Source organism: Phacochoerus africanus, chromosome 13 (genome assembly GCF_016906955.1).
Source record: "Phacochoerus africanus isolate WHEZ1 chromosome 13, ROS_Pafr_v1, whole genome shotgun sequence".
Lineage (NCBI taxonomy): Eukaryota > Metazoa > Chordata > Mammalia > Artiodactyla > Suidae > Phacochoerus > Phacochoerus africanus.
The window spans coordinates 35037555-35052324 of record NC_062556.1 but is presented as its reverse complement, the minus strand read 5'-3'; positions in this window follow the sequence as shown (position 1 = coordinate 35052324).

Below are 14770 nucleotides of genomic sequence, written 5' to 3'. Positions count from 1 at the left end.
GGGAAGCGGCAGTGATCAAGCATCTGCAGAACATTTGGCAGTGGCAGCTGCAGTGTGTGTGTGTGCTCCCAGGGGATCAATCTCAGGTTGTGTTCTGTTGTAGTGTCCTTCTCTGCAATGCCATCTAAAGTGGTTGGGGCTGCAAGTGATTTTTGTTCAGATATCCCTAGCTGTGGTTGGCCACACCCACTTCTGGAGTCAGGGATAATTGTGGTTTGCACCCACCACCTGCAGGTCTGGTCCACCAGGGGCTAGCAAGCAGCTTCCCGTTGCTGGAGAAACCAGGTCTACAATGGGCTAGAAAGCAACTTCTGGTCATGAGCAGCTGCTCCTGAGAGGCACAATCTAAGGCTGGTAGTGTGGCTTCCTGTGGGGTGGGCTGGCCAGAGCACTGTGGAGTGGTGCTTGTTTACCACAGTCTGGGGCAGGGCAATGTGGATCAGTGCATGGCTACCCATGGGTCAGGGCTGGGCCTGTAGTGCTGCAAAGCAGCTGGAGGCTTCTCACAGGATGGAGCAAAGCAGCCCTGAGCAATGCAGAGAGGATAGGCGGGGCTTCTCCCGGGTTGGGGGGAGGCCGGAGCAAGGCTTTTAAGCTTCCCACAGTGCAGGGTGCTGCAGTGGGGATGCTCTGCCCTCTGTGATGGTGGGGGCAAGAGCACACATGCTGGGGTGCAAGGAGTTTTCTATGGTAGTGGTCACCCCCTTCTTGTCTCCCCTACCCAACAATGGTGCCTTATCTCTCCTGTGGGTCTGGACCTTTTCCCAGGTTCCCTCTACCATGGCTTTCCACTCCCCAGCCCTTAGTGTACCACTTCCCCCACTAACAGAGAACCGCTCCCTAGTGCCTTAGGCTGTGTCCACACCACAAACCCCAGCCCTCTCCTAGGGACTGACCTCTGGAGTCTAGAGTCTCAGTGCCCAGCCCCCACCTGAGCTTTTCAGGCTGTGGTGTCTGCACCAGTGGTTCAGATGATCTGTGCTTTCCTCACTCTGCTTTTCAGTTCTCAGACCTGCTGCTGCACTTTCCTTGATATCTTGGAGCTGATTTTTCCATTGGTTAGGTGGCTTCCCAGTGTGTAGGTTCCCTTTCTCCTTCACAGCTCCTTCTCAGGAATGCTTGTCCCACCCTGATTCCTTTTGTCTCTCTCTCTCTTTTTTTCTTTTGTTCTACCCAGTTATGTCAAGAGTTTTTGCCCTTTTTGGAAGTTTAAGTTCTTTTGCCAACATTCAGTTGATGACCTGTGCAAGTTGTTTTAATGTAGATGGGTTTTTTGATGTGGTTTTGGGAGAGGGTGGGCATGTCCTCTTGTTCTTCTGCCATCTTGCCTTCTCCCTCCATACATATTTTTTTAATTCAGTTTCAGAAGCATTTAGCCACTAGATATGACTAACAATAAAATATATATATGTGCTTTGAACAGTCAAGTTTGACTATGAGATATTTTTAAAAAAAAATTATATTCCCTGATTTAATGCATTTTATTTAATTTCTTTGTAGTCATTTGGTAGACAATTATGAAATTTGGAATTGTTTCATTTTATTTTTAATAATAGTTCATTTTATAACATTGGAATTTATTATACACCTATTTAATCCTTACAATGACTTTTACGTGAAGTACAGTTTTACAATAAATTGTAATGATGTTTTTGTTGATGATAATGACACTAATAAAGATTCCAAATCTCACCCAATGTAACAGATCAAATATATTTTGGAGGATAGATTCAAACATATTTATATTTCATTCCAAATGCTTAGATATTTCCAAAACATTATATGCTCAATTCATGTCTTATATGGAGTGATTATTCAATAATTTTCAATAAAAGTGAACCTTTTAGAGATTCTGACTGTAGCGTTTGAACCTACATTTTTAAAGTTATTGTGATTTGAAACTTTATTGGTTAATTGAAATCTGGAGAAATAGAAATATGAAAGAAAGTTTAGAAACCTCTTGATGTAAAAGAATTTAAAAATTAATTTGATAGAAATATTGAGTAGATTTATCATAGCAATGTATTCTGATCAGCCAATTTTTTTCCACAAGACAGTGCAAATGATACCCTTTATTTTGTTATGTTGAATCATATATTGGTAAAGGGAGTATTAGTGTCATTGAAAATAATTTTAAGGTTAGAAATGGAAGAACTATATTTCCATCAGAATGGACTCCCTGATTTCATGATGATGAGCTCCCAGAGTACCAGTACAATGTAGCAACTAGGGACATTGTCATAGTAAACATCAGAAACAGTTTAGTCATCAGAATGGTAGAATAATAGGCAGATACACTATTGACCAATTGATCTTGATATCCCAGGACAAAAACTACATAGATTTATTAAAGTGTTAAGCTAGAAAAGTTCCTCCCCTATTTTTGGTCAACCAAAAAATTTTAAAACAAAATAAATAAGATGAAAAACAGCAAAAGCTTTAGTCATTCCAAAAATTTGTGGTCCCTACTAAATTTCTTAATTTTGAGTCAGATCTTACACATGCATACCCTTTAATGATGGGGAATTATCCTTGAACAATGACTTTACATATTCAGCAAAAATTTATATTATAAATCTCATTTGAATTCATTCAGGGTACCAAGTATTTAGTACTTACCAAGTATTTAGTACTTATGATGAAGCTAAGAGCACCAGGAAAAGGAAAATGGCTATTATTTCAGTAATCAATCATCAAAGCAAATATGGCAGTTTAGGATCCAAATTGCTACTTGGATAAATTGAATTTGGTCTATTTTAATCTCTTAGTGAATCCAGAAGTACGATAAATACAAACTATGATTATTTTTTCAGTTTCTAAATGCATAGTTCGAATGGGTATATAAAGCCACTGGCAGAATCCTCCTATTAGCTCTCTGACAAACATAACAATCTAGCTCATCTTACCTACTAACATAATTAACTAAAATAAATATTTTGGGAATTCTCTGGTGGTCTAGAAGTTCATCGCTGATGCATCCTGTATTCAATTCCTGCTCTGGGAACTGAAATTCCATATCAAACCACTGCATGTCACAGCCAAAAAAAAAAAAGAAAGAAAGAAAAAGAAAAAAAGAGAAAAAGCATTATCAAAGAAATTGAGAAATGCAAAAACTGTAAACTTTTATCACATTAACACAAATCTGATTTATTATAAACAAATAATGACTGTTTACAGTGGTTGTTAGAAATGTGGTTTCTGAAAAAAATTTGAAACAAAATTACAGTTCTAGCATCTTGTCTGTAGCAGATGATTTGAAATTTTTAAACAAAGTATATAGTACCAACAAGGATAGCAGGATACCTTCCACATTTGGCCCAAGGGTCCATAATATTTCTGGATTAGTGGCTTATTTACACCAGAGAGTGCTTGAGCATCTCATTATCCCATAGATCATCACTCATATCCAACACTTGAGACATCATGCCAATATAATATGGTAACCTTGTATACTGTTATTGAAGAAACATTAGTACTAAATTCTAAGTGAAAAATTCTGCCAAAAGTGAGGGGTTTGCATTTCATAGTGAGTTGGAATGTACTAAATTCTAAGTGAAAAATTCTGCCAAAAGTGAGGGGTTTGCATTTCATAGTGAGTTGGAATGTTGTGATAATTCAGTGTGTTAGAATATGGCCTCCACAGGGAAAGGCAAATTGCTTAATTTGAATCACTTATCCAGAGAACGTAGCATAGTTTTAAATTTTGAAGCAATGCCTAACTCTAATCACCTTAATGTATTGCCTATAAGGCTACTAGATTTGAATAGCAAAACTGGAAAGAATGGCTATATGATCTGTACTAACTTATATAACACACTGATACACAAAGCATCAGCCATTGACAAGTTCTGCTGGAAACAGAACAGTTGATTTTGGTGCAAGTTGATGAGTTTTACTCTTCTTTCAACACAGAGTTCTGACTTATTATTCAATCATCATTGAGATTAAAACAAGGGCATGGAATAATAATTAATTATATTATCTAACCCTCCATTACAAATTACATGCTACCTGATTTACCAAGCCAGAAAAGAATGTGGGCAACATCGTTTCATTTTCTAGTGTATATGGCTTGACCCAGAAGACATGCAGCAGGGACATGAAAGTTACATGAAAGAGTGACCCAGTTACACCATCAGTTCCTCTTGTCATTCATATCAATGTATTTACCATAATTCATAACTATAAATTGATGAGGATCTTCCTAAGCCTAATCTACTCAGGAAGAATAATGAGTCTAGTTTATAGAGCATATTGCATGATCAAAATATTCACATTTTTATACTACATATTCTAAAGGAAAGAGCAATTTTAAAAACAAAACAAAGCAGTATATATATGATTAACTTTGTCTAGAAGGATATATGGCCTTAAGTACATATCTGTGCTGATTCATTATCTGCTATTAATCACTTGTTTATTTGGTCAGGGATTTGTAGGAATAAAATTAGAAAATAAAGGACTAGAATAGATGATGAAAATACCTAAGCACTCTCGATTATCTGACTAAGATCTGTTACCTTGGTGAATGTAAGTTGACTTATTTTCCCAACCACCACAGTATTCACATAATTGTTGTATAAAGAAAGAAGGCACAGCATTGGAAATTAAGTTGCATGTGCAAAAAGTGATAATTTTTCTCACCAAGCTTTTCACTATTGAGTATCCTACTGACATGTAATAGTGACCCCAAACAAATATATTGGTGTCAAGTTTATGATGTTGGATGTATGCTATTATAGAAATGGAATTGACTTACCATAGTGGAATGGAATATTGATTTAACCTTCTTTGTCATCTATGCTCTTCTAGGACCATGAATTGGAAACTTATTGAAAGCTTTTTTCAATCATCTTATTCCATCCACCATTGCTTCTGACTATGGAACATTTTCTGATATTGAAGTAAAAAGGTTATTGAACAAACTCAAGGTTATAGAATATGGATTTTCCTCCCCCCTCATGATCAGAAATAGCTAAACAAAAATAACGGTCCTCAGACCTATGAAGATTCCCTTTTATGTTCCACATTGGAGATACTACCTGATGTGTATAGGATGCTGTCCTACAGAATGGAGTCTATGCCATTAGCTGGTACACTCTATAAGTCCTATTACCACTATAGCCAATACACTGAATTCAGGAAACAAGGAGTAGATGTGGAAATAATGCTACATACTATTTATGCCTTATGAAATTAAAAGTTTTCTTTCCATCACTGGGACTTTGTCCTCTGCATTTTCTAAAACTTGGTAACCTATGGAGCAAAGTTTTTATTACACAGGTTAATAGATGTATCCATCAAAGTAAAATTTGAGTTTGCTTTCTGGCATTTGATATTTTTCATGCCACAGATGAATCAGTCAAAATGTGTGGTTAATATGTTAGATGAGATGACTGATCTTGATTAGCAACAGAAACTATAATTATATGCACAGTGAAGCTTAACAGAATTTTTATAGGAGATTCTCTTGGTTTCTTCCTGCACTGTGTTAAAAGGAATTGATCTGATCTTTAAGGTTTCTCTTTAATTTATTTCACTGAATAAAACATTAAAAATAAATCTATGCCTTAAACAAGGTATTTTCCCATTGTTATAATGCTATGGGCTCTCTTTTGAGAAAGACATAATATCTTTTTGAGATCTGGAACTATATTGTTTTTAAAAATCACATAAAACCATTCAAAGCACAAAAACCATTTTTGTAATCATATATAGTATATTACAAAAGAGGCCACAACACTTTGAAAATCTTCTCATAGGTAGATGAAATTCATTTCTTTAAATCTTGATTGGAAACTGGCTTGCCACATGCTTTGGGCAATCAGATACAGAAGGAGTCACATTGTGAAGTTATGCCAAATTCTGATCCCAGGTCACAAGGCTTTCCATAGATCCTTTATCACTTTGAGTCCTATGACCACCATGTAAACAAGACAAGAATAGCCTGCCTACTGGAGGATGGGAGACATGTGGAAAAGGCCCAATTTGTCCTAACTATCCTTTCATCACAAAACAACCTGCCCCAGACAATTTAGGAATAAGCCCAGAAGTAACTTGAATGAAACTGATGGAATTCTGCCCAGCCCATAATAGAATAGTGGAATTGCTGTCCTAAGACTCCTGAGTTAAATATATCGCTTTTCTTTAAGACACTAAGTTTTGAGGGGTGGTTTTTTTACACAGAAAAAGTTTACTGATACACCATGTATCAATATATCAATATGGAAGAAAGAAGATTGGCTTAAATTGGGAATAAATGAGTCCTTTGTCTTATAGAGCAACTTATAATATGCAGAACAGTTATTATAACTGAGATTTCATGTTCTTTTATCTTTTTAAATAGGAACAAATTATATAGTTTGTAACTGTTTTCCATCTCCACTGAGTAAAAGCCCAGCTAATGTTTTCTTAAATTGGAAAACCAAATAGAGGTGGGTTTATGTCATTTATAAATTACTCAATTTAATAAAGAGAAAAGTATAATATGCTCTTAAAGCCTGGAATGACTGAGGTAAACTTTTCTGAGAGTATTAATAAAATGATGTTTTGAAAGCACCTACCATTTATTTGTGATTTATTCTAAGGAAACCTTATGTTACAGAATTTGACAGCAAATAACTTTCTAACTGCTGTGCGTGTGTGTGTGTGTGTGTGTGTGCGTGCGAACGTGTGTTGTATTTCAGGATTACGGAGAAAATAGAAAGAGAAGTAGGCCATGGTAATGTCCTTGGATTCTGAGATTGGAGCACTACAGACTAATTATAATTGTCCATTATGAATAAGGTACACTGCAAGTATTTATTAAATGTGTATGTAAGTAATGCAGGCATAAGTTTTCCAAACTTATTTTCATGTCTCAAAATCTCTTCAATGGTTGCTCAGTGAGATAAAAAACTGTGGGACCCTAGATTTCTTAGGAAGATAATTTTAGGTGATATTATAATGACTAAAAATACTGAATTCATTTGCAGCTTCTACCTCTCCTCTTTGAGGCAATCTTTAATACAAAATTTTCTAGACTTTACATTGCTGGATCATGTCCAGCTTCTTACATTTTTATGACTTTTTGGAGGTGGGATATGTGTGATACTTTATTTCCACTGAAGCATTTTATCTTAATAACATATAAATATCTCTTTTCCCCAGTTCATGAATATTGATATTTTTTCTATTTTAATTTTAATTTTTCACAATATTTTCTAAAACAATATGTCACCCAGAGATGCACACGAAACACAGGAACATTAAATGTAGGTGACTATATAAAAGGCTCTTAAAACACTCATTTAAAATTTACCAAAAAGACTTTCCATTAGGAGGAGTGGAGAACACTTTTGTGTTTCAAGCAGAAAATTTACCATATCTCTCTTCCCCATTTGTAAACTTTCCCTAATATTAACATTTTTCACTATCCTGACAAAATTCTATAATTATTTTAGATTTTTCACTGTTTAGATATTTTAATGCGATGTTGCTTGCAATGGAATATATTTTGTCATTTCACTTTCATGGTAATTTTCCCTTGCAGTAATAGAATTAGGTTCATTTTTAAGTATTTCACCAGAATTGTTATCTTTGCTGTAGGATAACACATTCACACTATTCCTTATAAAATTTTTGACAGCAAAGAGTGACATTATCGGTGTTTAAAAATTAAAAGAACTTTGTTCTCATATCTTTTTTGGACAATCACTGAAGGAGTCATGAGGGGCCTAGGTTTAATTCATTTAAAATCATATGTATTCCTTTCACCCCAGTCTTATCAAGGTTGCACAGCTTGCTGCTGTTTGAGACACTGTTGCTGTTAAACAAAGTACCCATTAAAATAGCATTTAACTGGTAAGAAAGTGTCAAAAATGACACATTTCTAATTAGGTAATTTTTAAAAATGAATTTTTTCATTTAGGTCACTAATATTATTTTGCAGTTCCAATGTCAATTTGAAAAAATATGCATCTTTTTTTAGGTAATATACTTCAATCCCTTTTATTTTGAATAAAAATGGAAAATGTACTAGCATTTCTGGGAAATTAGACTAGGAATCATAGTGTTAGATTCTTTTAAATAGATGAAAGTAATTCAAGGAAAATGTATGTGTGTGTGTATATATACATATATACATATGCAAGTAACACTCTATGCTTGAGATTAAATATTGTATATAGACTCAAAAGTTATATTTACTTGTATAAACAAATAAGTTCATATTAAGACTCATGCCTATGTAGCACTGAGAACTATGTCTAGATACAACGGAGCATGATAATGGGGGAATAAATTATGTATACATGTATATGTAACTGGGTCCCCATGCTGTACAGTGGAAAAAAAATTGTGTTGGGGGAAATAACAATAAAAAAAAAAAAGACTCACACCTATGGTTATTCCCAGAAATGTATAAACTTAAATATCAAGAAATGCACTACTCAAAAAACTTTGGTGAGGGAATTGTCTTGTGGCACAGTGGGTTCAGGTTCCAGGTTGTTACTGAAGCAGCTTGGCTACTGCTGTGACACAGGTTCAATCCCTGGCCTGGGGGAACTTCCACATGCCACAGGGGTAGCAAGAACAAAACAAAACAAAGCAAAAACAACCAAAAACCTAAAAAAATCATTGGTGGGTTTGACTTCCACCTAGAGTCTATCAGTTTCTAGAATAAGTGTCAAGATTCCTTAAATGCTGTTCAAGATTATTTCATCCTATGATATAAGGACCCTAAGAGGCATTCCTGGAACAGATTTCTCCCCCATATCCTTTGCTTTTGTTCCTCTTTGAAGTCTCTAGAGAATAGTTCTGATGCATATTTCCTGAGTTGTTTTACAGATGCAAAGAAACCACCACCAAATAGAAAAAATTATCTATTTGGTGACCATGAACACACAGACCTACTGGCCCCTAAGGATTGACAACATAAACCCCCTGTAACACCACCCAATTATTTCACCATCAACCAGTCAGAGAATTGTGCACAAGCTGATACTTTGGGACTCCCAGCCTCTCACCTCACTTTTAAAAATGCTTTCCTAAAACCACTGGAGAGTTCCTGTGCCTTGAGCTCTAGCTGCTTTGGGCTTCTTGTTGGTGCCTTCCAATAAACACTGCATATTCCTTCACTCCAACTGATTGCCAGTAGATTAGCTTTACTGCATTCAGGCAAGTGGACCCAAGTTTAGTTTAGTAACATTCCTTCACCTTATTTACCTTTCTATCTGTCTTTGTCTATTTCTTCCTCTCCTGCTTCACAAATAAAATGAAAAACTTAAAATTCCCGCATGTGTTTCTCATAGCCAAGTCTTGGTTCATTCTCATTCTATCTGTATATCTCTCATACAGTATATGTAGAATATATATTCATATTCTGTATGCATATTCACAAAAATGCTATTATATGCATAAAAATACTGTATTTATTTTTAATTTATTCTTGTGCTTGTTTTCTCATCTTTATACATCCTAATTAAATAATCAGTTTAAATATTAATTTTCTAGACATTTTTATTTTGTAACTCTTTTTGAAATTATACCTGCACTATATCTCATTATGAGTATTTATTTCTTTTTTATGTATTATTCAATGATTTTATTACATTTATAGTTGTACAATGATTCTCACAATCCAGTTTTATAGGATTTCCATCCCCAAACCCCAGTGCATCCTCCCCCACCCCCAAACTGTCTCCTTTGGAAACCATAAGTTTTTCAAAGTCTGTGAGTCAGTAGCTGTTCTGAAAAAAGTTCACTGCGTCCTTTTTTCAGATTCCACATGTCAGTGATAGCATTTGATGTTGGTGTCTCATTGTCTGACTGATTTCACTTAGGATGATAATTTCTAGGTCTATCCATGTTGCTAAATATGCTTGTATTTCATTCCTTTTAATGGCTGAGTAATTTTCCATTGTGTGTATGTACCACATCTTCTTGATCCACTCCTCTGTTGATGGACATTTAGGTTGTTTCCATGTCTTGGCTATTGCAAAGAGTGCTGCAATGAACACTGGAGTACATGTGTCTTTGCCAGTCATGGTTTTCTCTGGATAGATGCCCAGGAGTGGGATTGTTGGAGCAAATGGGAGTTCTATTTTTAGTTTTCTGAGGAATCTCCATACTGTTTTCCACAGTGGTTGTACCAATTTACAATCCCACCAACAGTGTAATAGGGTCCCATTTTCTCCATACCCACTCCAGCACTTACTGTTTGTAGACTTTTTGATGATGGCCATTGTGGTATCTCATAGAAGTTTTGATTTGCATTTCTGTAATAATGAGTGATATTGAACATCTTTTCATGTGTTTTTTGGCTATCCATGTGTCTTCTTTGGAGAGTTGTCTGTTTAGATCTTCTGCCCCCTTTTTCATGGAACTGAGCCATAGAAGGTATTTATAAATTTTGGAGATTAATCCCTTGTCAGCTGATTCATTTGTAAAGATTTCTCCCATTATGTGTGTTGTCTTTTCGTTTTGTTCAGGGTTTACTTTGCTGTGCAGAAACTTTTAAGTTATTTAAGTCCCATTTGTTTATATTTGTTTTTACTGTCATGACTCTAAGAGGTGGATCTGAGAAGATGTTGCTGCCATTTATATTGGAGTTTTTGGCCTATGTTTTCCTCTAAGAGTTTTATATAGTGTCTGGTCTTAGGTCTCTAATCCACTTGGAGTTTATTTTTGTGTATGGTGTTAGGGAGTGTTCTAATTTCATTCTTTTCCATGTGGCTGTCCAGTTTTCCCAGCACCACTTATTGAACAGGCTGTCTTTTCTCCATTGTATATTCTTGCCTCCTTTGTCATAGATTATTTGGATATAGGTGCATGAGTTTAGTTCTGGGCTTTCTATTCTGTTCCACTGATCTATATTTCTGTCTTTGTGCTAGTATCAGTACAGTTTTGATGACTGTTACTTTGTAGTATAGTCTGAAGTCAGGAAGCCAGATTCCTCCAGCTGCATTTTTCTTTTTCAGGATGTCTTTGGCTATTCTGGGTCTTCTGTGCTTCCAAACAAACTTTAAAATATTTTGTTCACGTTCTGTGAAAATTGTCCTTGGTAATTTGATAGGGATTGCATTGAATCTGTAGATTGCATTTTGATAATATTGACCCATCCAGTCCAAGAACATGGTATGTCCTTCCATCTCTTTGTATCATCTTGTATACCTTCCATCAGTGTCATATCATTTTCCGAATACTGGTCTTTTGTCTCTTAGGTAGGTTTACTCCAAGGTATTTTATTCTTTTGGATGCAATGGTAAATGGGATCACTTCCCTAATTTCTCTTTCTGATCTTTCATTGTTACTATATAGAAATGCTATTGATTTCTGCGTATTAATTTTGTATCCTGCAACTTTGCCAAATTCAGTGGATGAGTTCTAACAGTTTTCTGTAGAGTCTTTAGGATTCTCTAGGTATAGTATCATGTCATCTGAAAATAGCAATAGTTTTACTTCTTCCTTTCCAATTTGGATTTCTTTCATTTCTTTGTCTTCTATGATTGTGGTGGGTAGGACTTCAAAAAAGATGTTGAACAGTAGTGGTGAGAGCAGACATCCTTGTCTTGTTCCTGATCTCAGTGGGAATTCTTTCAGATTTTTACCACTGAGAACGATGTTAGCTGTGGGTCTGTAATATATGGCCTTTATTATGTTTCCCTCTGTGCCCACTTTCTGAAGGGTTTTTATCAGAAATGGGTGTTGGATATTGTCAAAGGCTTTTTTCACATCTATTGAGAAGATCATATGGTTTTTATTCTTCAGATTGCTAATGTGGTGTATCACACTGATTGATTTGCGGATATGCAGAATCCTTGCATTCCTGGGATAAGTACCACTTGATCATGATGTACAATCCTTTTAATGCATTGCTGGATTCAATTTGATGGTATTTCTTTAAGGATTTTCGCATCTGTGTTCATCAGTGAAACGGGCCTCTAGTTTTCTTTTTGTGTGTGTGTGTGTGGTATCTTTGTCTGGTTTTGGTATCAGAGTGGTGGTGGCCTCAAAGAATGAGGTTGGGAGTGTTCCTTCCTCTGCAAATTTTTGGATCAGTTTCATAAGCATAGGTGTTATGTCTTCTCTAAATGTTTGATAGAATTCACCTGTGAAGCCATCTGGTCCTGGACTTTTGTTTGTTGGAGTTTTTTAATCACAGTTTCAATTTCAGTTCTAGTGATGGGTCCGTTCACCTTTTCTATTTCATCTTGGTTTCGTCTTGGAAGATTGTATTTTTCTAAGAATTTGTCCATTTCTTCTAGGTTTTCCATTTTTTTGGCATATAGTTGCATAGACTGGTCTCTTGTGATTCTTTGCATTTCTGTGATGTCTGTTGTAACTTCTCCCTTTAAATTTCTAATTTTATTGATTTGAGTCCTCTCTTTTTCTTGAAAAGTCTGGCTAAGGGTTTATCAATTTTGTTGATCTTTTCCAAGAAGCAGCTTTTCATTTCATTGATCTTTTCTAAGGTTTTCTTCATTTCTATTTCATTGATTTCTGCTTTGATCATCATGATTTCTTTCCTTCTACTAACTTTAGGTCTTGTCTGTTCTTCTCTCTCTAGCTGCTTTAGAGGTGAACTTAGCTGGTTTATTTGAGCTTTTTCTTGTTTCCTGAGGTGGGCTTGTTTTGCTATAAACTTTCCTCTTAGAAAGGCTTTTGTTGCATCCCATAGGTTTTGGAGTGTCATATCTTTGTTGCCATTTGCTTCTAGGTATTTTTAATTTCCTTGTTGATTTCTTCAGTGATCCATTGGTTGTTTAGTAGCATGTTGTTGAGTCTGCATGTGTTTGTGTTTTTGCAGATTTTTCTGGTTGTGGATTTCCAGTTGTATCGCACTGAGGTCAGAAAACATGCTTGATATGATTTTAGTTTTCTTAACGTTACCAAGGTTTGATTTGTAGTCCAGGATGTGATCAATCTTAGAGAATGTTCCATGTACACCTGAGAAGAATGTGTATTCTTTTTCTTTTGGATGGAAAGTCCTATAAATATCTATTAAGTCCATCTGGTCTAATGCTTCATTCAGGGCCTGTGTTTTCTTGTTGATTTTCTGTCTGGATGATCTGTCCATCGCTGTAAGTGGGGTGTTAAATTCCCCCTCTATGATTGTGTTATTGTCAATTTCTCCTTTTAAGGTTGTTAGCAGTTGCCTTATGTATTGTGGTGAACCTATGTTGGGTGCATAGATATTTAAAATTGTTATATCTTCTTGGATTAATCCTTTGATCATTAGGTATTGACCTTCCTTGTCTCTTAAAATTATTCATCATATTAAAGTTTATTTTTTCTGATATAAGTATTGCCACTCCAGCTTTCTTTTGATTCCTGTTTGCATGGAATATTTTCTTCCATCTTCTCACTTTCAATTTGTATGTGTCCCAAGAAGTGCAGTGGGCCTCTTAAAGACAGCATATATATGGATCTTGTTTTTGTATCTGTTCAGCCATTCTATACCTGTCTTTTGGTTGGGGTGTTTAGTCCATTAACATTTAAGGTAATTATTGAAATTATGTTCCTATTGCCATTTTATTAATTGCTTTGGATTTTTTTTTTTGTTGCTCTTTTTTCTTCCCTTCTTCTCTTGTTCTCTCCTCCTGTGGTTTGATGACTATTTTTAGTGTATTTGAGTAGATTTTTCTTGTGCATCAATTGTAGATTTTTGGATTGCAGTTATTCTAAAGTTTTGATATAAGAGGCTATATATATATATACTAGATTGTTTTAAGTTGTTGGTCTCTTAATTGCAAGTGCATTTCCAGTGTCCTGCACTTGTACCCTCCTCTTCTCATGATTTCTAATTTTTGTGGCATAATTATTTTTCAATGATTTTGTATCTTTACTGTGTATATGCCTCTACTGGTTAGCCTTGTCATTTGTGGTATTTTTGTTTCTGTTTGTGTAGATAACTTCCTTTAGTATTTGTTGTAAAGCTGGCTTAGTGTTGCTGAATTCTCTTAGCTTTTGCTTATCTGTGAAGTTTTTGATTTCTCCTTCAAATCTGAATGAGAGCCTTGCTGGGTAAAGTAGTCTTGGTTAGACTTTCATCATGTTAAATATATCATGCCACTCCCTTCTGGCCTTCAGAGTTTCTGATGAAAAATCTGCAAATACCCTTATCAGTATTCCCTTGTATGTTATTTGTTTCTTTCCCCTATCTGCTTTCAAGATTTTCTCTTTGTCTTTAATTTTGGTCATTTTGATTAATATGTGTCTTGGGGTATTCCTCCACGGGTTTATGGTATATGGTACACGTTGTGCTTCCTGGATTTGAGTGAGTGGTTCCTTTCCCGTGTTAGGGAAGTTTTCAGCTATTATCTCTTGGAATATTTTTTCTGTCCCCTTCTCTCTCTCTTCTCCTTCTGGCACCCCTATAATATGGAAGTTGGTGTGTTTAATGTTGTCCCAGGGTTCTCTGAGTCTCTCATTTGTTTTCAATCTTTTTTCTCTTTTCTATTTCACATCCAGATTTCCACTAATCTGTCCTCCATCTCACTTTAGTTGTTCTTCTGCCTCCTGTATTCTTCTGTTGGCTGCTTCTAATGAGTTTTTCATTTCAGTTATTGTATTTTGCATCTCTTCTTGCTTAAGTTTTATATCTTGTATCTCTTTGCTCAGTGTTTCCTGTAAGTTATCCATTTTTGCCTCTAGTTTATTTCCAATGTCTTGCATCATCTTCAGCATCAATAATCTAAAGTCTTTTTCCTAGAGGCTGAGAATCTCCTGATCACTTAGCTGTTTTTCTGTTTTTTTTTTTTTTCCTCCCTCATCTGAGTTATAGTTCTCT